General features: G+C 36.4%; 1 protein-coding gene across 2 annotated transcripts in view; it reads left to right on the top strand.

Moving 5' to 3' along the window:
* The first annotated feature begins 24,435 nt into the window (after positions 1-24,435).
* The window catches only part of LOC131069173 (E3 ubiquitin protein ligase DRIP2), a 147,933-nt gene continuing 144,726 nt past the window's right edge, over positions 24,436-27,642 (top strand). Inside the window, exons 1-2 of one of the 2 annotated variants that reach the window (XM_058004534.2) lie at positions 24,449-24,464; positions 24,600-24,736. The gene's annotated coding sequence lies outside the window, so the exon portion shown is untranslated. Of the gene's footprint in view, positions 24,737-27,642 lie in introns of both variants that reach the window. The other variant, XM_058004533.1, reaches the window with a different exon arrangement.

Below are 27,642 nucleotides of genomic sequence, written 5' to 3'. Positions count from 1 at the left end.
CGGTAGTGCTAACCAACTAGAATATATAGTATGACTTTGAATATAAAAACTAATGGCAACTTGATAAGTAGTAACATAAAGGGCCATTGGGCCCTTTATGTTAACCAAGGGTCTCTAATGGTCTCACTAGGGTAAAATATAATACAAGGATCCTTAGGCGTATCTTGTGTTTCTACCATATTAACCAAGTTTGGAGCCATAGAGATGAATTCTTCAGAAGAGAGAGAATTAGGCACAATCTCAATAACGTTAGAGGTATGAGAAGGCAAGGGATTGGTGAAAATCTTAATATTTTGATTAGGAGGAGCTACTAATTTATTCCCTTTATCATTCACACCTGCCACAGATATAGTATTATTATCAATCAAGTCTTGAATCTTATTCTTTAATGCGAAACATTTCTCAATATCATGACCAGGCTGACGATGTGTTAGTTGTGTTTAGAGTCACCATATTAATTCAAGGGTTCCCCTTTAAAAACCACACCTATCTTATTCGAGGTCTCCCCTTCATCATCTAAGTGTCTATCGTCCTTTGAAGAAATTTGGTCAAGTTCGCAAGCTTCCACGGTCATTCCTCCCCTCCCTTTTGAATCGCTTCGAATCATTTCAAACCTCAGTTCGAAGTAGTTCAAAGTGGTTCGACCAAATTTTTCATACTAATACTCTTTCTTTGGCAGGAAGTATCTTTTATCGCGACAGTCTTCTTTGAAATACTTTGAACCATTTTGAAGCTCGGTTTAAGCCTATTCAAAGTGGTTTTTGGCAAGTATTGACGGCGGGAGTTTATTTTTGGAAGTACGATGCGCCGCCTTTCTCTCAAAGCAATCAATGGTCCCGTCAGCATGTCAAATCAAAAGATTTTATTTCTTTTTCAAGGAAAAGGGCATCATTGTTATGAGTGTGAGTAGACCTTCGTTTTATGAATGACTGGATATCGCATGAAATCAATTATTATTAACTCATGCGAAAGGGTAAATCATTAATCGAGGCATTTATGCATCGACGCCTCGAGCATGTCAATCCTGATGTGAGGTGATGAACTATCATTATCCGATCTTCCCATGTATAAAGTTCCCCTGTGATAAATTTTCATTCAGTTGCCTAGTAAGTTATCCAAAAAACAAAGAAAAAGGATAAAGGAGAGGAGGTCTGATTTCGGAGAGAAGGAGCAGTTAGGGAAGCTAGAGGAGATTATTTGCTTTTTAATGGAAAACAGGTGAGAGTTTAGCAACCTTTGTTCTGTTCTGCAAAACTGTTATTTTCAAAGGTTTGTCTGAAAGAGGTCTTGCTTGTTTAAGTTGAGAATGAAGTCGGTTATGCATTTTCTCGGTAATGTTTCTAGCCTTGAATGTAAAAGACCAGTGATTTGTGATATCAATTTAGAAGGGGTAAATGTGGAAAGTCTTCAAGCAAATTTTCTTGCGAATACGGAAGAGGTTAAGGGATGTATGGAAATATTAACGAGTGGGTTAATTGAAGCTGCTGCGTTTCCCCCCGCCTTTGTAAACCCTGAGCTCCTACAACTTTGCATTGACCATTATGATGTAAGAAGCAAGAGCATAGTAAGCAAAAATGGTAATGTCATACTTCCTGTCTCCAGGGAAACCATTTCTTCTGTTTTGAAATTAACAGCAAGTACCTTTGCCGCTTTCTCACCCATTCAAGCTGAAGCTGAGTATCGGGAAAACCCTAGTGTGTACCGAAACACCCTTGCCAGGAAATGGACCAAGGTTAACTATGGAGGTGGGTCTAGACTCCCGAAGGTCATTACTAGAAGCCACATGAAACCCCACATACACGACCTGGTGGTATTATTACACAAGGTGAAAGGTTCAGCTGATGTATGTTTGTTCGAAGAATGGATGTATAGGTACATTGAAATTATCTTAAAAGGTGAACAATGGATGGATTGGGCAGAGATTATTGCCACTTCCCTGAGAAGCCAGCTCAAACGCGCCAAAGAGTCTAGAGAAGATTTTCGTATGGCCTCATATTTGACTTATTGTATTGCCTGCACATGTGATCTCGCCGCTCTTCCGCATGAGGTATGGAATGAGGAAATGACCATCTTCCAATATTGTCTGTTGTTGCAAAAAGACAGAGTTCTGGAGGATTTCCGTAAGGTGCATGATATATTGTTTGAAAACATTTATTTGGCTCTAGAAGGTGTTCAGATGCCACGACTCTCTTCTGAATCTCTGAGGTTGGTTCAACATTATGGGAGTTCTTTTATTCAGTTTCCTAGGTTCACATATTTGAGATTCGGAGGGTTTGAGGAAGAACCTGTGAGGTTGCCTCGATATGCCCTTGATTGTTTCATTTTAGCCGAATTGTGCAGGCAACTTTCTGCTGTCATTAAGGATAATCTCCCTCAGGAGAAATGGGAGACGGCTTTCCCTATTAAGCTGCACTTTTTGGTCTGTAATAACATGAATGATGCTTCCATCATCGGAAGCAATTTGCTGGGATTCAATCTTGGTTTCTACCGCAGCAGGAGAAACTTCGATAGTAAAGGATATGCAGTTCTGACCCTCGGCCTTGAAATCAACTCATCAGTTGCTCCGCAGCTAGAAGATCTATGGGAAGACTGTGAAAATGAAGAAGAAGTCTTGAAAAGGGATCATTCTAGACTCACCTTGCAGCAAATTAGCTCTTTCAAATTGAAGTTCAAAACACAAGGAATCGTCGAAGATGGTTCATTTTTAGTTGAACCCGGATGGGAAGGATCAAACGAAGCAAAATTCTTGACAGTTGATTGGAGCAAGGAGGAAGATGATGATATTAATTTGAGAGCTAGATCCATATTAACTTATACGGATGACTGGCTGCAAAGGAAAAGAAATGGAAACATCAATGAGTCTTCTCCTAAGGTGATTTCTCTCTCGGAACCGCTTCAATCTGACATTCCACTTTCTCATGTTGCAGGTGATACATTGGCCTCAGATAAGAAAATAAAGTTTCCTTCCCAAGTCACGGCTCCTAGGACGAGATCCCATTCCAGGAACAAAGCTTTGAAGCAGCCTAGTTCCCAGAAGCAGAAAATGACATCACCAGAGCGGGATTCAAGTGATAAGTCCCCTTTTCAAGATGAAGCAGACGATGAAGTCCAATTCATTGAAACACCAAAGACAGATCAACCCAATTTCTTGACTCCGATTAAAGATACTCAGATGATATCAACCACTCCCACTGTTCCTTTATGGTTGTCAAATTCAATCAATAAGAAACAGAGTTTACAACCAGTGGCCTCGCCAGTAAAAGATATTGTCACTAGGTATGCGGCTAGAGGATCTAAAGCAAAGAAAATGAAAATAGATGCTTGTCTCTCTAAAGATCCAGTGACGGGGAAAATCATAGCGGAGGTGGCTACTTATAAACAGAAAAGGGAATCAGGGGAAATTGATGAGGAAGGATTCAAAGTCACTTCTATTGAACTAGGTACCCTTAATAGGAGTACTGGTAATAATTTCTTTAAATTTTCTGCTGATCACATGCTCACTCAATCAGAAAAAGATTCTAAAGAGAAGAAAGAATTGAAAGCAATGGTGGTGACGATGGCCACATACATCAATTCGCTGATTAATTTAGGGCCTAACCCAATAATCCAGCTGCCTCAGCCATTCGATCCAAATTCCGCCGAAAGCCAGCAATTGATGAAACAGATGCAGAGGGGAAAATTGTTGTCTGACGCTGTGGTTAGTTGGGTAAATAGCATATTAGAGCAAGGGAATAAGTTTATTTCCGAAATTACTAGTATCTATTCCGAGGGTGAAGCATTGCTCGGGGAGATTCAAACTTTGATACCAGTATGGGAGACAGAATTGTCACGGTGCCAAACCATAGTTTCCCGGGTAACTGAGGTTGAAAAGTTTGGAGTTCTCAAATTCTTAAGTGAAAACCCCATGAAAGTCGTGGACCCGTGCACATTATTTATCCTGAAAAGTAATATGAGCTGGAAGGAGTCCATCTACAAAGAAGCCATCAAAGAGGTCCAAGGCGTCAAGAATCAAATCAGAGACATGCATAAGGAACTGGTTAAAGACATGAAGATTGTCAACCCCACAGGCATCTTACAATTGGATGAAGGTAGCATGGACATTGAAGTGTTAACCAAAAGTTTCACTGAAGCAGTTGAACAGATTAGAGATAAAGAAACGCCCAAGGTCGATGATTTCACTTCGTTGGCAGGTATAGAATCCATGTTGCACCTCAATGAGAAGCTGATGCCATGTCAGAGCCTAAAGATGAAGGAGTACAGGTGGCAGAAGGATGCATGTAGAGCCCGGCTGATGAGTTTAAAGAACCCGCACTCACAGGCCACGTAGGAATTCATGTCTACTTTCCAGAGCTGGAAGCTGGTATGACAAACCGTCGGAAATGAGGAGGAAGCCGGCGAATATAGTGGGAACTGAATCGTCACCCGCTGGCGTTCTATCTTTTTGATAACTGCTTTCTAGTTTCATAACGGTTTCTTGTATTAACCCGATAGGGCTGGGTTTTAAGGGAGGCCCTTCGGGATTTTAAAAAAATGACTATAAATGCTGGGGCATAAAACTGTCTAAAGGGAATTAGCAATAGAGGGGAAAAGAATAGCAAGTTAAATATAGTTTTAAGATAGATTTTTCTGAAGGACAGTGATCAAGGATAGTATATGCATGTTTTAACTTCCAAAGACTTTGTGCATTGAAGTTGGATATACATATATGAAAAATTTTGAGTTATGCTTTGAAACTTTGTGTTCTGAGTGTTGAATTATTATCACTTTGTAGAGATAATTCGGCGATTCGAAATTTCCTTATTGTTGTTGGTTAGTCGTAAGTTCATCTATTTCCTGTTTTGATATATGTTGAAAATCTAGCAGAAAATCCATTCTTTGAGATAGATTTTGTTGATTATATGTATGTGAATCTTTTCATTTGCGATCTGTATTTTGTAATTACCTCACTACCTAAGAGTAGTTGAGAGAACCTTATGCACTTTCAGGAAAAAGTGTAATTATAAAAGTTGAATTCATTGTAAATCAGATAAGGGAGCTGTACCTGTAGAAAAATTCAGAGAGGAAGTTAAAGTAAAATTAATACTTTCTCAACTGTAGTGAATGATTCTGTTCTCTTCATAACATTGGGCATAGAGTAAATTAAAAGAAATTAAGTAAGAGGACAATCTGTTCACCAACACGATGAAATTGACAAAAGGAGTTGTTATCAAAATAAGGGGATGCAAGTTTAGAAGGATCAATTTGTTTTATAGGAGGAAGTTTGATAACATTTTTCGTGCAACAACTGAGACATAATACTAAGTAAAGATTCGTTCAAGTAAATTGTCTCTCTTTGGAAAAATTTAGAAATAGAAGGCACATCTGTTGTAGCATTCACATTGTGGTTATTGATTGTATCATTGAACTTGATAAAACTTTTTGCTGGTTTGAACTTCGCAAACGGTTGTTGAACACTCTCCCCCTTATCACTCGGAGCCATAAGAGTAGATTGCTCCATTTGGCTCACAGCTAGTTGATAATTGTGGAGTGTTGCACACAACTGTGGGAAGGAAGTAAACTCAAACAAAAGAAGCTTTTCCCTTATATCTTTTTGTAAATTAGAAATGAAAATTCTTTGAATATCATTATCAGGTACATGAAAAGAAATTTGAGCACACAAATGCTTATATCTGCCAATGAAATCAATCACTTTTTCTTTAACACCTTGTTTACAATGCATTAAATCAGTCAAAGTGATTTTAGGACCAATGTTGTTTTGAAATTGTTGGATGAAAGCATTTTCCAGTTGTTGAAAAGAAGTGGTAGAATAAGAAGGAAAAGAGCAATACCATTGTAAAGCCTTATCTCTTAGGGTTTTTGTAAACAATTTTGTAAGCAATCTTTGATCATAAGCAAAATCAGTACACAAGGTTTGAAATGTTTTGACATGCATAAAAGGATCACCTTTTTCATTATAGAGTTCCAATTAAGGGATCTCAACATGTTTAGGTGGCGTGGCTTTAACAATATCAAGAGAAAGTGGGTTCGCAACATCAAAGGTGGGCACACTAAACTTGGATTGACTCATAGAAGCAATATGTTGTTGTAAGGAAGACACGGTTTGAGCAAGATTGTTAATTGGAATCTCGGTAGAAGAATGGATGTTAGACATAGTTGATTGAGAAGGTGGTGTGATGTTATTGAAAGAAGACATGGACTGAGAATAAGGTGGTGGGACATTATGATAAGTAGGCATAGGTGATGATTGGGTAGGAAAAGGGACACTTAAAGGAGGAACAAATTTGTTGAAGGAATTGCCCCCTTGTGTCACATTGATTGGTTGAGGAATAGTAGGAATACTTATGGAAGACATAGGTAAAGATGGAGGATTAATTGAAGAAGAGGGATTGCCCCCATGACCAATGTTTGTAGGAATGACATTTTGAGTTGAAGTAGCCATGATGTTGGAGGTGAAATTAGGAATACTAGTCATAAGAGTAGTCAAAGGAATTGAAGGATTGACTTGTGTTGAAGGTTGTGAATAACCTAGGGTTTCAACACAGCTCTTGATAGGCATGACATTAGAATAAAAAATATGTGCAATGCCATGCAATATATCAATTCCATTCTTATCACTTTGAATCATGCGCTTAAGGCCTTCAATTGAGGGAAGAGCTTCACTATTAGGGTATTCTTGGGACATCCATTGTTGAAAGTTATCAAATTGATTATCCAATGTGTAAAGTTGACCTATAGAAACCCTATTTAAATCGTCTTCTTCATCATGGGATTCATCAATGGGGTGAATAGGAACATGATTAGGATGGGAAGAATTAGCATGATCCTCATTAAAGAAGTCACCTAAATTGGGCTCCATCTCCTCGGTAATTAAACCTTGGGAAGCCTTAATTCCAATGCTTCGCCTAACAGGGATAGGATAGGTAGGACTAATAGTGGTAAAACTCATGCACTAGAGGGAAAATTTGAATTTTGAATTTTAGGAACAAAGCTTACAAAATTGATTAATGCAAAATCTAAGAAAATAATGATTACACAATTTGAACTTTGTTGGGGGAAGAGGATGACACAATTTCCAAAAATAAAAGGAAATTGAAATTTTAAAATTAGGGCCAAGGGAATACCACTTAATTTTAAAATCAAAATTTTTAAAATCAGGGCAGACTATAACTAACCTCTTAATTTTAATTTTTTTCTTGAAATTTGAAATGTTAAATTTTGGAGGTATTTCCGATTCTAGAGGGATAAAAAATTGACAAAATCAGCCAATATTTTGGATTTAGGCTATTAAATACAGTCATAATAGTCTCCCGAAATTTCAGGAGAAAAGATGAGGACTGTGGCGGGAACGCACATGGTTTGACCAACTTTTTTTTAAATTTCCAGGGATAAATATTACGATGATTTCAAAGCTAACCCCAAAAAATTGATGAATTTTACGACCTCTAGATGGGCGAAATGAAGGTGCAAATGTAAAAATAGGACCCTATTAGGGTTTTGAAGAAAAAGAGGAATTGAATTGAAAATTTGAAAAAGGTCAAACCTAATGGATAGGGACACCTTGGAAAATGTCTAGAAATCTGAATTTGAATAAAATTGATTTGAAATTTCCACAAATTCCAATTAATTTTAAAAATTAGGGTTTTATGACCTAACCACTTAATTTTAAATTTTGAATTTTGGGAAAAAGGGGGGAAATTGAAAATTTGAACTGTAGGAATGAAGACAAATCTGAGAACAATCAAAAATCTAAAAATGAAATGGAAATCAAATTTTGGCACAAGTTCAAGATGATTTTTGAAAATTAGGGTTTTAACAAGTAACCTCTTAATTTTGTAAATTTTAATTGGAAATTGGACAAGACAATGAGGAAATTGAATTTGACAAATAAAACAATTTTCAGATCTAAGATAACCACAAGCAATTTTTACAAATCACAAGTTCAATTTTAACTTTAAAAACTAGGGTTTTTAATGATTTAACCACTAAGTTTGCAGAAATTTGAAACTTGTAAATGAAAAATATGCAATTTTGTTCAAAGGAAAGCATGCAAGATGTCGGGTTCACCAAAATGTAATGTTGAAAAGGGTGAACGATGGATCAAGAGGAAAACTATCATTTCCCTTCAAGGAGAGATGAGAGTTTCACTATTGATTACCCTTCAAACACTTTTCACCATGTTACATTTGGAAGAGGAGAGGAGAATTCACTAGATTCAACATTCAAAGATGAGGATTGAATTCTGAATGAAATGGGAATGATAAGTTGATCCCCTCTTCCTTATTTGAAATGGAAAGGAATTGATTGAATTATGTAGTACAAAAGTGACAAAGAACTTATTATAACTTAAGATCAGAATATGGGATGAAGTTGTGCACTTGGATCTAGTAGTAATATGTCAAGATGAAGTCACCCTATGAATTCAAGGAAAAGTTGCTTGGACCATGGCGGGAACGTACACTGTCCTTCGAAAAATCTGCGAAACAAAAAGGGTTTTTCTGCCTCTGCAAATGGAGCCCGAATCCGAAAGTACAGTTGCACACCTGCAATCTACACACAGAAAAGAGAGGAAAATGGGTTGGGATTGGGGGTTTGCCTTTAGGTAACCCCAGTTTTGGAATTAACGTAGTAATGAAAGAAAGTACTTGCAAGTAGTTGTAAATGAAAGACTGAATTGTAAATCACCTCAAGGGAGGTTGTGATAGCAATGTTGATAGAAATTCTTGTGTGGAATTGAATGTTGGAACGAATCTCCTCTTCAATGGTTGAATCCTTGACTTGAATGCAACACCTAGCCTTGAATGGAGATTTGAGAATGTTCAATGCTAGAAAAGAATGCTTGAATGATCTTGAATGTTTGATCGCTTATGCAACTTGACAAACTCTATTCTCATCCACCTTCAACCTATCCAACTTATGCAAATGAGAGGATGAATGCCCCTTAAATACATGTTAGTGGATTTGATTTTCATCATAGGCCAACATTGGAGGAGTTTCCTGCCCAATGCACAACCCACAATGCATTCTTAGGAAAGCTCATGCACCAAAATAGGGTAGGGATAGGGGCGCCACACCCCTATCCTAGGAGAATAAGGGCACCATGCCCTTGTCCTGGGAGGATAAGGGAACCATGCCCCTATCCTGGGGGGGACAATGGTGCCATACCCCTATCCTACCCCTTTCTCTAGGGTAGAGTACGGACGGGGTGGTGTGGAGGCCAAGGAAGAAGCAGATTCTGAGGGTTGAGCAATCTCCAGTCTCCGATCAGGCTAGAGGATTCAATCTCACGTGCATGAGGAACCTAATGCAGTAAAAAATTACTAGGGTTGCAATTTTATGACACTACATCATTGTTCTCAGACTTGTCTTCTTGCCTAAAATTCAAATTTTCAATTTCCCTCCTTTTCCCAAAATTCAAAATTTGAAAATTCAATGGTTAGGTCCTAAAAACCCTAATTTTCAAATTTAATTGGATTTTGTGCAAATTTCAATCTATCTCAACCAATTTCAATCTTCTAAATATTACTCAAGGTGGCCCTATCCATTAGGTTTGACCTTTTTTAAATTTGCAATTCAATTACTTATATTTTTTAAAACCCTAATAGGGTCCTATTTCAACATTCAAACCTTAATTTCACCTATCTAAAGATCGTAAAATCAATCATTTTTGGGGGTTAGCTCTCAAATCATCGTAGCTTTCATCACTAAATTTTTTTGAAAAAGTTGGGAGGACCGTGTGCACTTTCAACACTGTCCTTGTCTTTTTTCCCAAAATTTTGGGAGACTATTATGATTGTATTCATTTGCTTAAATCCAGAAATTTGGCTGATTTTGTCGAATTTTGATCCCTCTAAAATAAAAAACAATCTCCACTTCCAGCATTTTAATTTTCAAGATATAGTTTAAAATTAAGTGGTTAATTAAGAACAACCCTAATTTTAAATTTCAATTCAACAACTTTCAATTTTTAAATTAAGTGGTATCCCATAGGCCCTAATTTTAAAAATTCACTCTCTTTTGGATAATTTTAAATTAAGACGCTATTTTTTTACATAATCCTAATTTTAATTGAATAATCATTTTTCTCTTCAATTAAATGAAAAAAATAGCCTCTTAATTTAAAATTATCCAAAAGAGAAAAGATCTCTTCTCCTCCAAGGATCTCCTTTACACTTACAACAAGATATCTCTTTTCAACTATCTCATCCTTTCTTGAAGAGTATTCCCTCTCTTGCATATATTTATGGCATTGTTGCATAACGGATATCTTCTTTGTGTTGAAGGTAGGTATCCTTGTTCTACTTTCCTTAAGATATCAACATCAAACTATGTTGACATCTTAAGGGGGGGAACCCACACTGCTCCTTTGTACCATACTTCTCTCGTGCATTGTACAGTGGGGCATTCTTGGAACCAGAGGGCAACCTCTTAGAGAAAAATGTCTTCACTTTTCTCTTGTATAGTAGGTCATTCTTGGAACCAGAGCATAGACTCTTAGAGTGAGATGACGCCTCTTTTTCCTGGTACAGTGGATCATTCTCGGAACTAGAGCACAGACTCTTAGAGAGAGATGTCATCACTTTTTCCTTGTATAGTGGGTCATTCTCGAAACTAGAGCATAATCTCTTAGAGAGAGATGAAACCACTTTTCTCTTATGCAAGGTGATTATTCTCAGAACCAGAGCACAAACTCTTAGAGCGAGATTTCACACCTTTCTTGACATTTTTACTACACATCTTATATAGGTTGTAGCATACTCAGGCATAGACTCCTATGAGGTGCTTCGTACCTCACTTGCACACATGCACATGAGGCTGGGTGGAACTAATGGTGTTCTCACTCTCCTCTCTTACATGGATCACCTAGACAGACTCTGGGGGCTAGATTTCCATGTCCTTCTCTCCATGGATCGCCTAGTTTTAGGGGCGAGATGTCCATGGTCTCTTTCTTGTTCATCTTTCTTCTCATGGATCACCAAAGTGTGTATTCATGTTCTCTCTCTTCTTCCTCTCATGAACCCATAATTTTACTATTGATGGTTCATGGATGATATCAACTTTTCTCTTTTGGTGATCACTTGTGTTTATGTAGTGGCATTTGTCTTTGTGTTTCAATTAGTTGTTTGAGACATTTGTATCGAGGTCTCTATGACTAGTTGATGTGTGGTCTTGTGTTTTGTTTTTGTAGTGTGTCTTTTGTGTTTTGTCTTATGTTGTTTGTCTCGTCCTTTTTTGTTTTGTGTGCTCTTGCATATGTTTAAGTGAGTTAATATCCTAAGATTGGGGGCTTTGTTCCTCGAGATTAGTGATGTCTTATACTCCTTGTGGTATTGCTTTGTATCTTTCATCTTCATCTCTATTTCTTCTACTTTACCGATAGGTATTGGCGTAGGTCGTACTCCAGCTAAAGTGGGGGCTAAATGTAGTGTCATAACATTGGGACCCTAGAAATTTTAACCATATTTGAGGTCCTCACCTTGGCAACAACATCTTCCTTCCCAACTGAGGCTTTTATCTGCATTTTCACCTTGAACCTCTCCTTGTTTAAGCCTTGAGATGGCCTCAGGACCCTGTCTGGACCCCAAGATAGGGTAGGACAGGCGTGTGGTTCCCTTGTCCCCATAGGATAGGGGTGTGATGCCCTTGTTCCCCCCTCTTAGGGTGGCCCCAAGATAGGTCCCTCTGTTCCTATCTTTATTTTGGGATTCCAAATACCCCCGATGTCGGCCTTTGGTGAGATGAATTAATCTTCTGAGGTATGTATAAAAGGGGAGTTGGTCCTCTCATTTGCATAGATAGAAAGATACATGAAATACATGATAGGCAAAATTCAAGTGAAAGGTTCTCATCAAGCATTCAAGTCTTCAAGCATCCATTGAGACTTCTTCTTCATGTTTCTTCTTCATTCATCCATTGGAGCAGCATTACAACAATCATTTGCAAGCATATGTGTGTGTTAGGGTTTTTTCATGTTACATGCCATTTCATGTGACACTTGTGATTATATTCAAGAAGCAAAGCAACCATCATCAACAAATTGCAGATCTACAAGGTATACATTTACATTATTTACATTTAAGAATTGCAATTACTTTCTTTCAAGGTTGATTCCTCAATCGGGGTTTGGCTGAGGCAAACCCCTATCCACAACCCTTCTTCCCTTCTTTTATGTGTGTACGTTGCTGGTGTAGAGTTGTAATTGCAGGTTTGGGCTTCATTTGCAGAGACGGAAAAACCCTTTTCATTTCGCAGATTTTTGGAGGACCGTGTGCACTTTCAACATGGTCCTGACGACTTTTCTCCAAATTTGCAAGGCAGATCCGTATCAATCTAAATATCTTAGATCCAAAGTTACAGCACGATACCAAACTGATAGCTCCTCATTTCACCCATTTTAACTCTCTTTTATACATAGTCAACAAGTCAACTCTTCTACTTACAATAGAGGGCAAATTACATTCCAACACTTGCAATCCACTTAGAATTCACATCCTTGTTTCCCTTGGATTTGGATCTAGTGGATTCAACCCCTCTTTTGAATGTAAAGTATCTCCCAAGTGAAAATCATCCTAGTGATTTCCTTTCTCTCTCCTAGGTGGGGAATTACTAAGGTTCAATTTTCCACTTTACAAAGATATTCAAAGCTAAAGTTGAAACTAAGTCTCGATTGAAGCTGAAGTGTCTGAGATTTGATAGAGGTGGATAATCTTGTTCTGGTGAGTTCAATTCCTTCTGTGAAATGCATGAAATGAGAAGACAACTATCTGCTCCTAGAACCCCACAACAGAATGGAATTGTTGAGAGAAAGAACAGTACTGTTTTGGATGTTGCAAGAACTATGTTAATTGAAGGAAATGTTTTGAAGGTCTACTGGAGAGAAGCTATTAGCACTGATTTTTACATGTTCAATAGAGTTCATATCAAAGGTGATACCGGTAAGACTCCTTATGAGCTTTGGTTTGGTCATGTTCCTACTGTGAAATATTTTAAAAAATTTGGTAGCAAATGCTATATGAAGAGAGATGAGGATATCAGAAAGTTTGATGCTAGAAGTGATGAAGGTATCTTTTTGGGATACTCTACAAAGAGCAAAGCCTATCAGTGCTATAATAAGAGACTGAGAAAGATAGTTGAGAGTGCAAATGTGAAGGTGGATGAGAACCATGGGAAAGAGATAAGAGCTTATGATGATGGTCAACACATTGTTTTAGCTCCTATTTAGCCTGAAGAGTCTAATCAGAATGATCCGGTAGAGATTGTTAATCCGGATGTTGCTATTGGTGAAGACGTTCAGGAACCTAAGGATGAGAACAAACATAAGACTCTGAGGTATGTTAAATTAATTCATTTTGAGAATTAGATTATAGGTGATAAGAATAAAGGTGTGATGACTAGAAGAAGGTTAGTTGCACAAGAAGTATGTTTGATTTCTAAAGTTAAACATAAAGATGTGGTTGAAGCCTGTAAAGATGATAACTAGATAAGAGCCATGGATGAAGAGTTAGATCAGATTGAAAAGAATAACACTTGGGAATTTGTGCCTGGACCTAAGGATAAAAATGTTATTAGTACTAAGTGGGTTTTTAGGAACAAATTGAATGAATCTGTTGAAGTAGTCAGAAATAAAGCTAGACTAGTCTGCAAAGGATATTCACAACAAGAAGGAATTGATTATGAAGAAACTTTTGCTCCAGTTTCTAGAATTGAAGTTGTTAGACTGTTACTTGCTTATGCTGCTTATAAATATTTTAAGGTATATCTTATGGATGTCAAATCTACATTTTTGAATGGTGATCTAGAGGAAGAAGTTCACATTGAGCAACCTGATGGATTTTCATTGTTGGATGATGGAGACATGGTATGTAAGTTGAAGAAAACACTTTATGGATTGAAACAAGCTCCCATAGCCTGGTATGCTAGATTAGACAAATATTTGTTGAAATTGGGATTTTCTAAAGGTGTTGCTGACAGTAATTTGCACTTTAAGATTGAAAATGATAACATTCTGATTGTTGAAGTCTTTATCGATGACATTATTTTTGGTGGTGATGATGATATGAGTATGAAGTTTGGAGGTGATATGTAGAAAGAATTTGATATGTCTATGATTAGTGAGATGAAGTTTTCTTAGGTTTGTAGATTGCATAGACAGGAAAATGTATCTTTATATCTCAAACTAAGTATGTGAAGGAACTGTTGAAGAAGTTTGGACTTGATGATTCCAAACTAGTTGGAACACCTATGGTGGCTGGTTGTAAATTGTCTAAAAATAATGAATCTCTGAAAGCTAATCAGAGTTTGTATAGATCTATGGTTGGTAGATTGCTATATCTTACTTAGACTAGGCCTGACATTATGCATGATGTGTGTATGGCTGCTAGATATCAAGCAGATCTGAAGGAGAGTCATGTCATTGTTGTTAAGAGGATATTCAGATATCTAAAGGGAACTATGCATTATGGTTTATGGTATCCAAAGAATAATGATTTCATATTGTATGCCTACACTAATGTATATTGGGTTGGTGATATTGATGATCGAAAGAGTACTACCAGTGGAGTATTCTTTTTAGGTAAGAAATTGGTTTCATGGACTAGCAAGAAACAAGATTCAGTATCCTTATCTACTACTAAAGTTGAGTACATTGTTGCTACTAGTAATTGCACTCAGATAGTTTGGATGAAGCAAATGTTGAAAGATATCAGAGTTATTCATGATGAGCCCGCTGTTATATACTGTGATAATTCTAGTGATATAAACATGTCAAAGAATCTGGTGCAACATTCAAAGATGAAGCATGTATCAATCAAATACAATTACTTGAGAGAGCAGGTCAGTGAAGAGAAGATGAAGCTAGAATATGTATCTATAAAGGAACAAATTGTTGATATTTTCACTAAGCCTTTGCCCGCACATATATTTGTTTACTTGAGAGACAAGTTAGGGGTATCCACCCCTCCTAATGAGAACTAGATGCATTGAGTTGCATTGATCCGGTGAATTTCAGAGTCTTATTCTTTTATCTGGGTTGGTGTGTTGGTGTTGCTCCTTTGCTGGAGTAGTCTGTTGATTTGGTTGTGTGTCCCAAGGGGAGAGAGATTCGTGTTTCTATTTTGGATATATTTGGCATTGTTGTTAAAGGGGGAGAGAGATTGTGTGAAAAACTGCATTATCTATCTTGATCTTAGGGGGAGTTTGCTGGTAATATCTTCTTTCTTTGCATTGACTATTTTTCACATTCATATGTTGCCATCAATGCCAAAGGGGGAGATTGTTGGATATGGTTGTTCATTGTTGCTGCTAGGATATGTTGTTTTCATTGATGTCAACATATCCTGTGATTTATTCCGATGATTTTGAAAAGATTTTCTGATCCGGTTTTGTAGTTTGGTCATGTTGATCACTGCTTTGCAGAATCCGGTATTTCCTCCAGCATATTCCAGTGTGATAAGATCTTGTGTTGAGACTTTGGGTTATTGTTTTGGATGATCTTGTGTATCTTCATTTTAGATGGTTCATGATTTGGTTCTCTGCAAGTTATCTTTCTTTGTGATAGTTGTTGATTGGATGTGTTCTTGAGCTTCTAGACGTTGACAGATGAAGATTTGAAAAGTGGCATTGGTGCAGTTGTTGGTGATGATTCTAACATGCTTGTTGGTGTTTCCTAGTTGTGTCCTATTTGTTTTGGCAATCCACATTGATCGTTGTGTGAGGTTTTGGTGGTTTTCATCAACCAGTGATGATTTTTCATGTTATGCGGTATTTCTGGTGGTGTAGCGTGTTGCAGTTGATATTGGAGTGATTTCCGGTGGATGTAATCATTTGGGAATTTGAATTAGGTCCATTTTATGTAATGTAAATCATTATATTGATCTGGTGGTTGATCTTTGTATCGTGCAATGTAATTTTGTGAGTTGAGGGTTGAGGGTTTAGCCGACCTTGTTATCAAGGTTGATGAATTGTATGTATAGGTGAGTTATTCATTTAGTTTTGGTGTCGATGTTGTGTCTTTATTATCAGAGAGAGGTGAATGTGCGAACAAGAAATTTATCATTTAGTGAAGTGTTGAGGTGAGATTGGTGTTGCAAGGTAGACAATTGTGCTTAACCAGGACTATCATTAGGCATTTGTAGATGTTATCATTGTTGTTCATTTCTTCTGGATTGTAGTCTGAATCATATTGTAAGTCAGTGAAACTTCCCTGAGGGTTGTAGCCTTCTGGGAAAATATATTTGAGTAGTGAGCTCTAGGCAGTGTGCCTAAATTCATGTGCATTCCCCATTGTAATATTTTCACATACTACTGCAAAGTATCATCTAACTGTGGGTAGGTTCCCACTGTGGTTTTTCCCTTAACCGGGTTTTCCATGTCAAAAATCTTGGTGTTGTGTGTTGTACTGTGAATTTTCTTATCTGTTTATTGCTGCAATTTATCAATTTATGTTTTGGAGTTTAATTTTGCTAGATATGATGAAGTCTGATTCACCCCCCCCCCCTCTCAGTCTTCCCTCTTGATTGCTACTAACAGTGAACCCCCTCATTTCCCACCTATATAAACACTTGAGTTGGTATTTTGTATTAGTTTAACCTAATCTTACCTTCTTTTCACTTTCAAGGAAGCTTCTTTCATATAAAATTGTAATGTGGCAAAAATATTAAGGTTTCACCCAATGATGTATTAGAACCACTAATATTTTGCTTAGTGACCAATTACATTAAAGAGGGGTAAATCCAATAGATCTAGCCTCAATCCAATAAGGATAGGGCAGAGAATTCTAATTGGATTTACTAGTTGGAGTTTGATTCCCTCTTTTCAATTTGAATTGTGAAAATATTGAAATTAGGGTAAAATATGTTGAAATTGAAGTAGTTATGCATAAATAGTGAGCTACAATCGTCAAACAGAGCCATGAACTTGGATTTGAGTAATATGTGAATGTTCGAACCTGTTCCCAGAAGGTTGACTTGAATTGTTTGGACCAGAGTGCTCGTCGCTCTGGTCCTCCACACTTTTCATTGTCCAAAGGGGAACCTGCTCATCTCTATGAATAATGTTGATCCTAAAAATTACACCTCTGTACCCATTCCTCAGATCTGCAATTGTTGATGATGATGCTTTTCTTCTTGAATGTAATCACATATGTTGTATAAAATGGCATGAACATAAAAAATCCCTAATCACACACACATTCTTGCATATGAATGAAGTAGTTTTTATACATAATGGTTGAATGAAGAATATGCAGCCTTGAAGATCTCTAAAATGCTTGGTGATGAATCCTTCATAGATGCAAGAATGGTTGATTGCTTGGAGATTTATAATGCTTGGATGAAATTAGGTTGATCAAATTTCTTTATATAGGGGTATCTAGGTCATTTATCGATTAGACCGACCTCTAACGATAATGTGGAGCCACAAAATTGAATTCCCGCTAGAAAGATAGGACCCTTGCCCCATGTCAAAGTTGGGCCCAATTGAGAGGGACCAGAGCAAGGGCACTCTGGTCCTAGGACCAAAGTGTTAGGACCCTATTCCTTCTCAATTAGGGACCTCAATTTAGCCCGATGGAGAAGGACACCCCTCTAGGAAATCAATTAGTGGGTGTACATGGCATCAGAATTGGAGATGAGGCACATAACAGACCCAAATAGGGAATGAGGAAAGGACACACTAAAGTAGGCACACAAAAATTAGGTGTAAATATGCCCGGTGACAATTTAAGATGCTACATTTAGCCCCCACTTTAACAAGAGTATGAGCCTATGCAAATACTCGCGATAAAGTAAATGAAAGAGATAAGGGAGAGGAGAAATGATCACAAGGAGTATAAGACATCACTAATTTTGAGGATCCAAACCCCTAATATTAGGATCTTAACTTGCTCTGAAAATGCATGCAAGGGCACACAAAACAAGAGAAAAACAAAGACACAACAAAAAAAGGCAAAAGACATGCAACACAAAAGCTAAAAATCGAAACAAGACGTCAAGTCAACTAGCTGAAGACACCTCAATATCAAAAATGTCTCAACCACTAATATCATTCTTGAAAAATGCCATCTCAAGAATAAAAGTGATCACATAAAAGAGCAAGAGAATGCATCATCCATGAACTACAAAATAACAAAGCTATGAGTTCATGAGAAGAAAGTGAGAAGCATAGACACACATTCTAGATGTGTTTTTCTAGGTGATCCATGAGAAGAAGAGAGAAAACATGGATACACATTCTATATGTTCTTTTCTAGGTGATCTATGTTGGGGAGGAGAGTAGGAATAGTCTAGCTATGTTTTGCTAGTTCCACTCATCCTCATGCATGTGTGCAAGTGATGTCTTGTTTCAGGTGTTAAGCATCTCATATAAGAGTTTGTTTTCTCTAGTTTCGAGCATGCAACAACCTATGTAAGACATGAAATGAAAAATGCTAAGGGGCATGTTTCTGCTATCAGGAACATCTCGTATAAGATTTTGTTTTCTCTAGTTTCAAGAATGTGTAACCTCGTGTAAGACAAATATATGTCTGGTTTCAAGGACATCTCATGTAAGAGTTTATTTGCTCTATTTTTCAAGAATGTGCACCTCGCCTAAGATATATATCAATGTTGTGTTTGGTTTTGGGCATGAAGCATCTCGTGTAAGATCTTGTTTTCTTTGGTTTTGAGAATGAACACCCCGTTTAAGACATGCAAATATATAGTACAATATAGTACAAAGAGGGTGATATGCATCCCCCCCCCCCCCCCCCCCCGCCCTTAAGATGTCAACATAGCCCTATGTTGATGTCTTAAGGAAGCTAGAAACAAGGATACCCACCTTCAACACCAAGGAGGTATCCTTTAGGCAACAATGTTCATAATTCCAAGCTAAAGAGGCAATGCTCTTACAAGCAAGGATAAGATAGTTAAAAAAGATATTTTGCAACAAGTGTAAAGAGGATCCTTGGAGGAGGAGAGATCTTTTCTCAAAGACATCTACCTCCAAGAGGAGTTTCTTGAACAAACATAGCGTCTTCTACCAAAAGAAGGGAGGGAGAACAATAATGCATACCTCCCCCCTATTGCTAGGTGAAAGGGATTCTTGATGAAGGATGATACACTTTTGACCCAATGTGAGAAGTAAGTTTATAATAGATATACATTTCCAATTGGAGAAGATGTTTTAGTCAAGGATACACACTTCTTGCATAAGAGAGAATTCTTCAACAAACAACAAATTCATTGAAGGAATGACATCAAATCATAAGCAAACACTACTCAAAATTGGAAAAGTGGATCCTTAGAAAGGATAAGAGATATAAATGCCCCCCAAGCATAGGGACAATGAGAAGAATTACACAACCTCTAAGGAGAGATTAGACATAAGAAAATTCCCAATGTACTCACATGAAGGAATATTCAATGCAAGAAAAGACATTAATATATGTAAAATAGAACTCTAAAGAAGATGTAATCTTCAAAGAGAAAGCGAGAGATTTAGATGAAAAATCCCCTGAGGAGAGATCAATCATAAGAGACATACCATTCCATTCAAGAAAGGACATCAAAATATGAAAAATGCAATCCCTAAGGGAAATAGTGAAAAATTTAGATAAAGAGAAGAAATAGGGTAAGATTCTTTCCCCCCAAGCATAAAGGCAAGAATGAATTGTGTTGCTGCCCCAAGATGATTGTAATTGAAAAAGCACCACCTCTTATGACAAAGAGCCCCCAATGAAGTTAACTACTTATGCCATAGGGTGAGGAGCAACATGGAGGGTGAATGGAGTGCTAAGACACTACCTCCTCACCAAGAAAGAGTGCAAGATTGGTTGTAAGAGCTATGCAAGCCCTATCATATTGTTCTTGAACAAATGTTTTAAATTATTTACACTTTCCAAGAGAATGAGAATAACTATTATGAAAAAGACAATGTTCATCACCTTTCTTATGCTTAGAATTGTGATTAATTTTAATAAAACGAAAGACAACATTCTTATCATATTTCAATCTCCAAAAGATTCTAGTAGTTAATTTCTCTTGGTCATCAATAGGAGTAGGTCTTGTCTCTTATGATGTAGGACAAGGATTGTTAGAAGAAGATGGATTGTCATCTAAAATTTAGACTATGCCATTATCAACGAGTCCTTGCATTCCATTTTGAAAATATGAACAATCATTGGTATTGTGGTCGTTAATTTGATGATGTAAGCAAGAAGGAGTGTTTGAAGAAGAAGCACCCTTAGATGAACGATAGGTCTTATGCCTTGTAAGATAATATTTAAATTTTTGAATTCTAAGGAGATCATTCATAGGTGAATTGTGACAGTGTCCTAGACCTTCGGTACTAGTTTGTGTACGAGGGTTTGTAGGGACTCCAATTCCTTTTCCAAATTTTCCAAGTCCCTGTCCTCTAAAACCTTGTTTTGATATTATGTTATAGCCACTCCTATAAGAGTTTCTTAATTGAGAAAGGGTAGGAACATTATAATTTGAATTTCTTTAATTTTTTTTGTGTAATTGCATCTAGAAGGAGCAAAGGGAAAAGTAGATGAAGAAGGAATATCTTGTGTAGATGGATTTTCCTTTCTATCGTCATGTATATCCTCTTTGATAGGTTGGGAAGGAAGATCCTTATCATCTAAGGCCTCATCTTTACTTAATGTTATATGGGGAGATAGATCATAAATGAAATGCATAACATCATCTTATCTACAAATGTTTTGATGATTAAGATAGGCTCTAGAAGAATAAGGGGGATCTAGAGAGATCGAAACACCACACCAATATTTTGATGCCCCCCTTGCGCTAGGGTATGCGTATGAGAAGAAGATGGTGTCATGTTTCTCTTCAATGTTTTCTCTCCATCAGATAGATCATTAATAGGAGTATTATCTCTTTCTTCATTCACATTAGATACCCTAGGAGAGCTACAAGTATTAGGTCTTCTATTAGGATCTCTAGGATTGGGATCTACAAAATATTTGATGTGATCAACATATGTAATGCATTTTCCTAAATTTATCACCATAAAACAACATGCACTATGGATAAAAGCTTTGAGATTTAATTGATGAATAGGAAGCAATTTTGAAATTCTAAAAATGCAATAAGACAAAGTGCTATGAATGAAAAGAAGTGATGTGAAATGAAAGCAACCATTATCCAACACATGATTAAGATAAATATAAGTGAAAAGTAATGTAACCATATGTGAGATAACGAATAAATCAGATCTATTAAGTGTCATTATGGAAGTTAAATTTGAAAAATTATGTAACCCACAAATCAAATTAACCAAAATAAATTAGGGTTTTTGTGAATTAAACCTCTAAATTTATGTAATTTGATTAAAATAAGATCTACGAATGCAAATTTGAAAATTTAAAATGTTCCCAAATCAAATCTGAAATAATAAATCTAAATTATGCAACCCACAAGTTCAATTTTAGAATTATAAATTAGGGTTTATGTGAATTTAGCCTCTTGATTTATCAAACTCAATTAAAAATTAAACTTGTAAATATAAATTTGAATTTGAAAATGCATAAACCATCAGATCTGAGAACATAAATAATAAATAAGGGTGTAAGGAGTCGGGTTCACCAAAATGTAATGTGGTGAAAATATTAGGGTTTTACCCAATGATGTAGTATAGCCACTAATATTTTGCTTAAAGACCAATTACATTAAAGAGGAGTGAATCCAATAGATCCATTGTCAATCCAACGAGGATATGGTTGAGAATTATGATTGCATTCACTGGTTGGAGTTTGATTGCCTCTTTTTAAGTTGAATTGTGAAAATGTTGAAATTAGGGTAAATGTGTTGAAATTGAAGTAATTATGCATAAACAATGAGCTACAGTTGTCAAACAAAGCCACAAACCTAGATCTAAGTAATATGTGAATGTTCAGACCTGTTCCCAGAAGGTCGACTTGAATTGTTGGGATCAGAGTGTCGATCCCTCTAGTCCTCTACACTTTTCATCGTCCAAAGGGGAACCTGTTCGTCTCTGTGAATAATATCGATCCTGAAAAAAATTATAGCTCTGACTACAGTTCTATACCTATTCCTCAGATTTGCAATTGTTGTTGATGATGCTTTGCTTCTTGAATGTAATCACATATATTGTATGAAATGGCATGAACATGACAAAACCCTAATCACACATAGATGCTTGCAAATGAAAGAAGTAATTTTTCTCCACACTGGTTGAATGAAGAATATGTAGCCTTGAAGATCTCTAAAAATTCTTGATGATGAATGTGAGAATTCTTGATTGCTTGGAGACTTATGATGCTTGGATGAATTTAGGTAGATCAAATGTCTTTATATAGGGGTATCTAGGTCATTTATCGATTAGGCCGACCTCCAACAATAATGCGGAGCCACACAATTGAATTCTCACCAAAGAGATAAGACCCTTGCCTGATATCAAAATAGGGCCCAATTGCACCCTGGTCCTTCTCAGTTAGGGACCTCAATTTAGCCCCATGGAGGAGAACACCCCTCCAAGAAATCAACTAGTGGGTGTACATGGCAAATTAGAACTAGAGTTAAGGAACATAATGGACCCACATAAGGGATGAGGAAAAGACACACTAAAGTAGGGACACAAACATGAGGTGTAAATTGGCTCGATGACAATTTATGATGTTACGAAAATAAATTAGAATTATTAGTATACACAAAAATAAATTCTTATTAATATCAAATAAAAGTCTCTCATAATATGTTTATGGTTTCTCTTACCTTTATTTTGCATGTGGTTCATTTGGAATAACAAGAGAAAAGTACAATATTAAAAAGTGCATTTACCTTGGATAACACCTCAATACACAAAACTTAGTTGGCTATATTAGTGAAAAATATCAAATATTTGTTTAAGAAAAAATAAAATTGAATTTTTTATCTAGTGCATAACCTCATTGTCTCATAAACGGGGCCTTTTGGGTTTTATTTGTGGCTTAAAAGATAATCCCAATATTGGTGGTGGTGATATGATATGGTTTGGACCTAAACTTGATAGATTAAACTTTAGCACGAGCCTCAAATAAGCCTTTAACAACATTGCTTGATTTATAGGTTCCAAGTGTGTCCTTCTTATAGTCAAAGAAAAATAAAAAATCTTACTATTTATAGAGATTCTAAGTTGATAATCTAATGCCTCTCATAAACAAGTGGTCAAATATGCCAACTTAGTATTTTGCTAAATTAAACTTCAAAGATTCTTCATGATTTTAACTAGATTAACTAGCAACATATTCCTATAAATTTGAACTCTCTTACCAATAAAAAGGCTAATGAAGGCATTCAATTATGTCCCATTTTAGCCTATACAAGACATTTTTGAACTTGAATAGTTGATATCCTTGATGATCTATATGCATTCTATTGGCTTTAATGGGCCCTCTCCATGTTATTGTAATCTTATCAAAATTGTAACTTTAACACAATCAATATGGAAACATAAATTTGGTTTTTAGGTCATTATCAAGAAAGACTTCAATTTTGCTAAGAAACATATGTTGCAAATGTATGAGGATATTTGAAGTCATGGTTTGGGGAAGAACTCAAAGTTTTGATGAACAATGAAAAAGAGTGGTAAGAATTGACTAAAATAACATTTTACTTTTTCTATTTGTGAATATTAGTCCAATTCACTGGGTATTAAAGAAAATACTACTAATGGTTAGTAAACCACTAGAGAGATCATTAAACATGTGTAGAACTACAATTGTAAAGTTTGAGCAAATGTAGAATGAGTAATGGTTGCCAATTTTAGTTTATGCCAAAAGAAAATGTTATGTACAAAGTGTTAAGATTAGGATACATATTGGAACATTATCATATGCATGTCTTTTTCTATTTAATTTTATGTCCAATTTGATGAGAATGTTTAATGACAAGTAGCATACTCTTGTGTTAAGCTTGACTTGTAATTACTATTTACTCATCATTTTTGTACCTTTAATCACACATACTTCTATATAGATATTCCCTACCTTGAAATTATTGTTTTATTCTAAAATGCATTTCCAAATAAAATAAATATTAATTTAAATAATTTATCAACCAACATGTTGAAATAATCTAACTTATATAAATATAATTATATAAAATAAAGATAAATATATTATATATTAAAAAATAATCTTATCTATATATTAAATAAATTTTATATAAATATAATAATAAATAAAAATTATTATATTTTCTAACAATACAAATGAATATCTTAAATACATCTATCTATTATTTAAAATAATAGATTTTTTTATCGAAGAAGATTGGATTGCTCTTCAACACAGGCCACTTAAAACGTTTAACCCTTTCATCCTAACGGTTTAGAGGTGTCCCCGTGTATCCCACACAAGCATGCAGCTTGTTTTTTCACGCTACTGAAATGTGGCTACATGTGGAACCTTGTGTTTGTGCTACTTCTTCTCTTTTATTAGTTGGAGGCGGATTAGACGATCCACGACACAGGTACACAAACATCCGGATACCTTCCCCACCTTTTATTCTTCCCAGTTTCTTTTCGTATCAATGCAAAAAGAAACAAGGCGGCCGTTTTTTTCTCTCTTTGCCCACATCACATCACTGTTCGGCGATTTTCCATAGCTGCAGATTCGAACCCTCGACCAGCGCCGGAAGAGGAACGAAAGACACGCTGATAATAATAAGTATGCTGCTTTACAAGGGGTTTCGAACCCGCGATCTTGGAATTTCAATGGCGGCCCCAAAATTTTTGTAACCAGGTACGCACGCTGCCACCCCGCAAATCTCACGTCACTTGCAAATGCATTCCAAATTTTGCGTTCATTCCTAAGAAATTTTAAAGATCTTGGGATCGATTCTGCTTGCATTGTTCGTATACTTGTTTTTCTTCTTTACTTGCAACGGCGGTGTCGTTTCTGAAACTTTGTGTCGACAATGTCTCGATAATTTCTGAGCTAAGAGGACGAAGGTTAAAGATTTTAGTTTTATGCTATAAGAATAGAACATGAAGAAGAAAAAAGAGCTGCTTTGAATCCAGTTCAATTTCTGATGTGTTTTAATTTAGGCGCGTTACGTAGGTTTGCTTTATATTGTTCCCCGCAGATTTGGTTAATAATATCCGTGCGAGTCTTCTGTAGGACTCAAATCCATGCGTGATCTTGAAACGTCAGTTTTACGCTCGAACTCGTTCCGCTTAGCTGAATTAAAGAAATCTTAGGTGAGTCTTCATGAAATCAAGGGGACTAATTGTAGAATTTTACTCAGCATAAATAAATTTACAGACTATCATGTGTTTGCGACATTTAGCGTTGACATCAACCTCGCCTTCTCGGACGTCCATGTTTGCAAATAATCTATTCCTTCACGTTTAATTTCTATGTTTTCCCGAACTGCGTATTCTATTAAATTGGATACTAATGGTCGCGTAATTGAAGAATTTGATTTGCGCGTAGAGTTCCTCCTTCTGATGCGGACATTTTGCCCCTAGTTTAAAATGTGGTTTCGCAGCGTATAGTTTACGAGAATTTCATTCGTCTGTAAATTCTGAGGACGTGATGTTGTATATGTTCTCATGTTTGAAACTGGACTAGGTTCCAAGCAGTTTTCCGTCACGGTAGAGTTAGTTCCAACGGGCTTTCGACGATATTGTGTCAATTATACCTCGATTAGTCGATTTGGTAGAGTGTTATAAAGATTTATATTAGAATGACAGGTCCTTGAACATTATAATGAAAACTTATATTACAATAATAGTTCCTTTGATTTTCCCCGTAATGATTACGCTATCGACTCCAACTGTTGTGCTTCCCTTTCGCCTCGAATTGGATGTATTATCTATTTAGAGGCCAAGCGGAAGGGATATATTCTCTATTTTGGGGCCTCTAGGGTTGGTGGAACAGCTCAATCAACATGTGTGGAATCATATAAATTAGCTTCTGCCTGAGGTCAGGAGGCCAAATTTTCCATGGGGTAAGGGCCAGGTTTTATTTAAACCAACAACACCAAATATAAGCTCAAATATTGGGATAGCTTCTTTGCCCGTTTGGTACTGAAGTTCAGACTTGGGTTGAAGTTTTGATTCACTTGTTTCAATTCTTCACTTCATGTTTGAATAGGATTTATTTTCTCCAGTATCAGTTCACAAACATGAGATTTCGTTTGTTTCTTAAATCCTACTTTATGAGCCACATTTTTATGTAAAGTCAATTTGCAAGTTTCAACATTGGTCACTCTTGGAGGGATCCCATAATTGTTACCTCACAACCACACCACACTCCTACCAGGGTCCTGAGCCACCTTATTGCAGCCAGAGGGGACTTGACCCTGGTTTAACTGGGTTACAGTCCTACAATTGACACCCATTACCACTGCATGACAACTCCTTGGCCGGTTCACAGATACTCAATTACTCACAATTGGTATACATATGCTATGATGCTACTTTTAACAGCTCTAAACACTGTACATCCATGAGGTTCTCCGATAAGTTGGCTCTAAGTGTTTTCTCTTTTTCAATCTTGGGTTGTATTATGAAATTAAATGTTGCAGGTTCCTTTTTGTGTAACACTCTCCAATGAAGAGTAGGTAGACAGTCTTCTTCACTGCACTTTTAATATCCTTAACAACAAAAACTCTGTCAAGTACTTTCCAAGTTCCCATTGCTAGACAATGGTTCACAACGTTGTAAAATTTGCAGTTGATCTGCCATTGCTACAGCAAGCAAAAAGAAATTGACCCTTGGTTTTGCTGAGATTTTTTAAATTCGGAGTCCAGTGGTAGGTTACTTTCCAACTTAGTCCAGGTCTTCTCAAAGGATCTATGAACAATCTGCTGTCCAAGAGTATAGGCAATAAAGTATGGTGACAGCCATCTATTACACAGATGGCATAGCATTTGTATTAATATTCATACTAATCTATCAGTCTCTGAATTGTTTCTTAATTCACATTCTACGAAAACCACATATTAAATTTTTTCATCACTATAAACACTCTGCTTCTGAATATTACAGGATTCAGGTTTGAAAGTGGCTACAGAAACTCAAATAATCTTTTTACTTAAAAAAATTTCATGTTAAATTTGGAGAAGAGATCTTGAAGCCACAATGAAAGCTGAATTGGTAAATATTACAGTTGTTCTTATTATATTCTGAAGTTATGCACTTTACAACTTCATTAAAGCAGCTAACTAGTGGCATGTATTTGGCCGACTTAGCTTGACTAAAGCTCAATGCAATTACTATTTTATAGAATTCAAAATATTTTTAGCAATGAAAAGTTGTGACAGCATAAATTTGAGACTAAAATTTGATGCACAAAATACTCATTTTCCCTTGATTAATGATGGATAACAGGTGGATAGTATAATATCAGGTGCGCAGATGTTATATATAATATTTGATCTGACCATGGGAAAATATATCACATTAATGTGATAATCATGAGTCAGAATTGATCAAAATGTTATAGTGTAGCAATTAATCAGTCACTGGAATTTGGTCTGCCGTTTATACCAGGGGATTTAGACAACCAACAGGTTGACTGTGGTTCAAAGTCAAGCTTGAGAGGTGAGGGGAATATAGCTTGGGTCATGGTCTGTAATCTGTTACGTGATGTGCTATGTTCTGATTTGTTTCTGTGATTTTCCATTTGTATTTTTTCTGTTC

This window comes from Cryptomeria japonica, chromosome 5 (genome assembly GCF_030272615.1).
Source record: "Cryptomeria japonica chromosome 5, Sugi_1.0, whole genome shotgun sequence".
Taxonomy (NCBI): domain Eukaryota; kingdom Viridiplantae; phylum Streptophyta; class Pinopsida; order Cupressales; family Cupressaceae; genus Cryptomeria; species Cryptomeria japonica.
The sequence above is the reverse complement of the archived record's forward strand: the minus strand, read 5'-3'. Positions and strand labels throughout refer to the sequence as shown.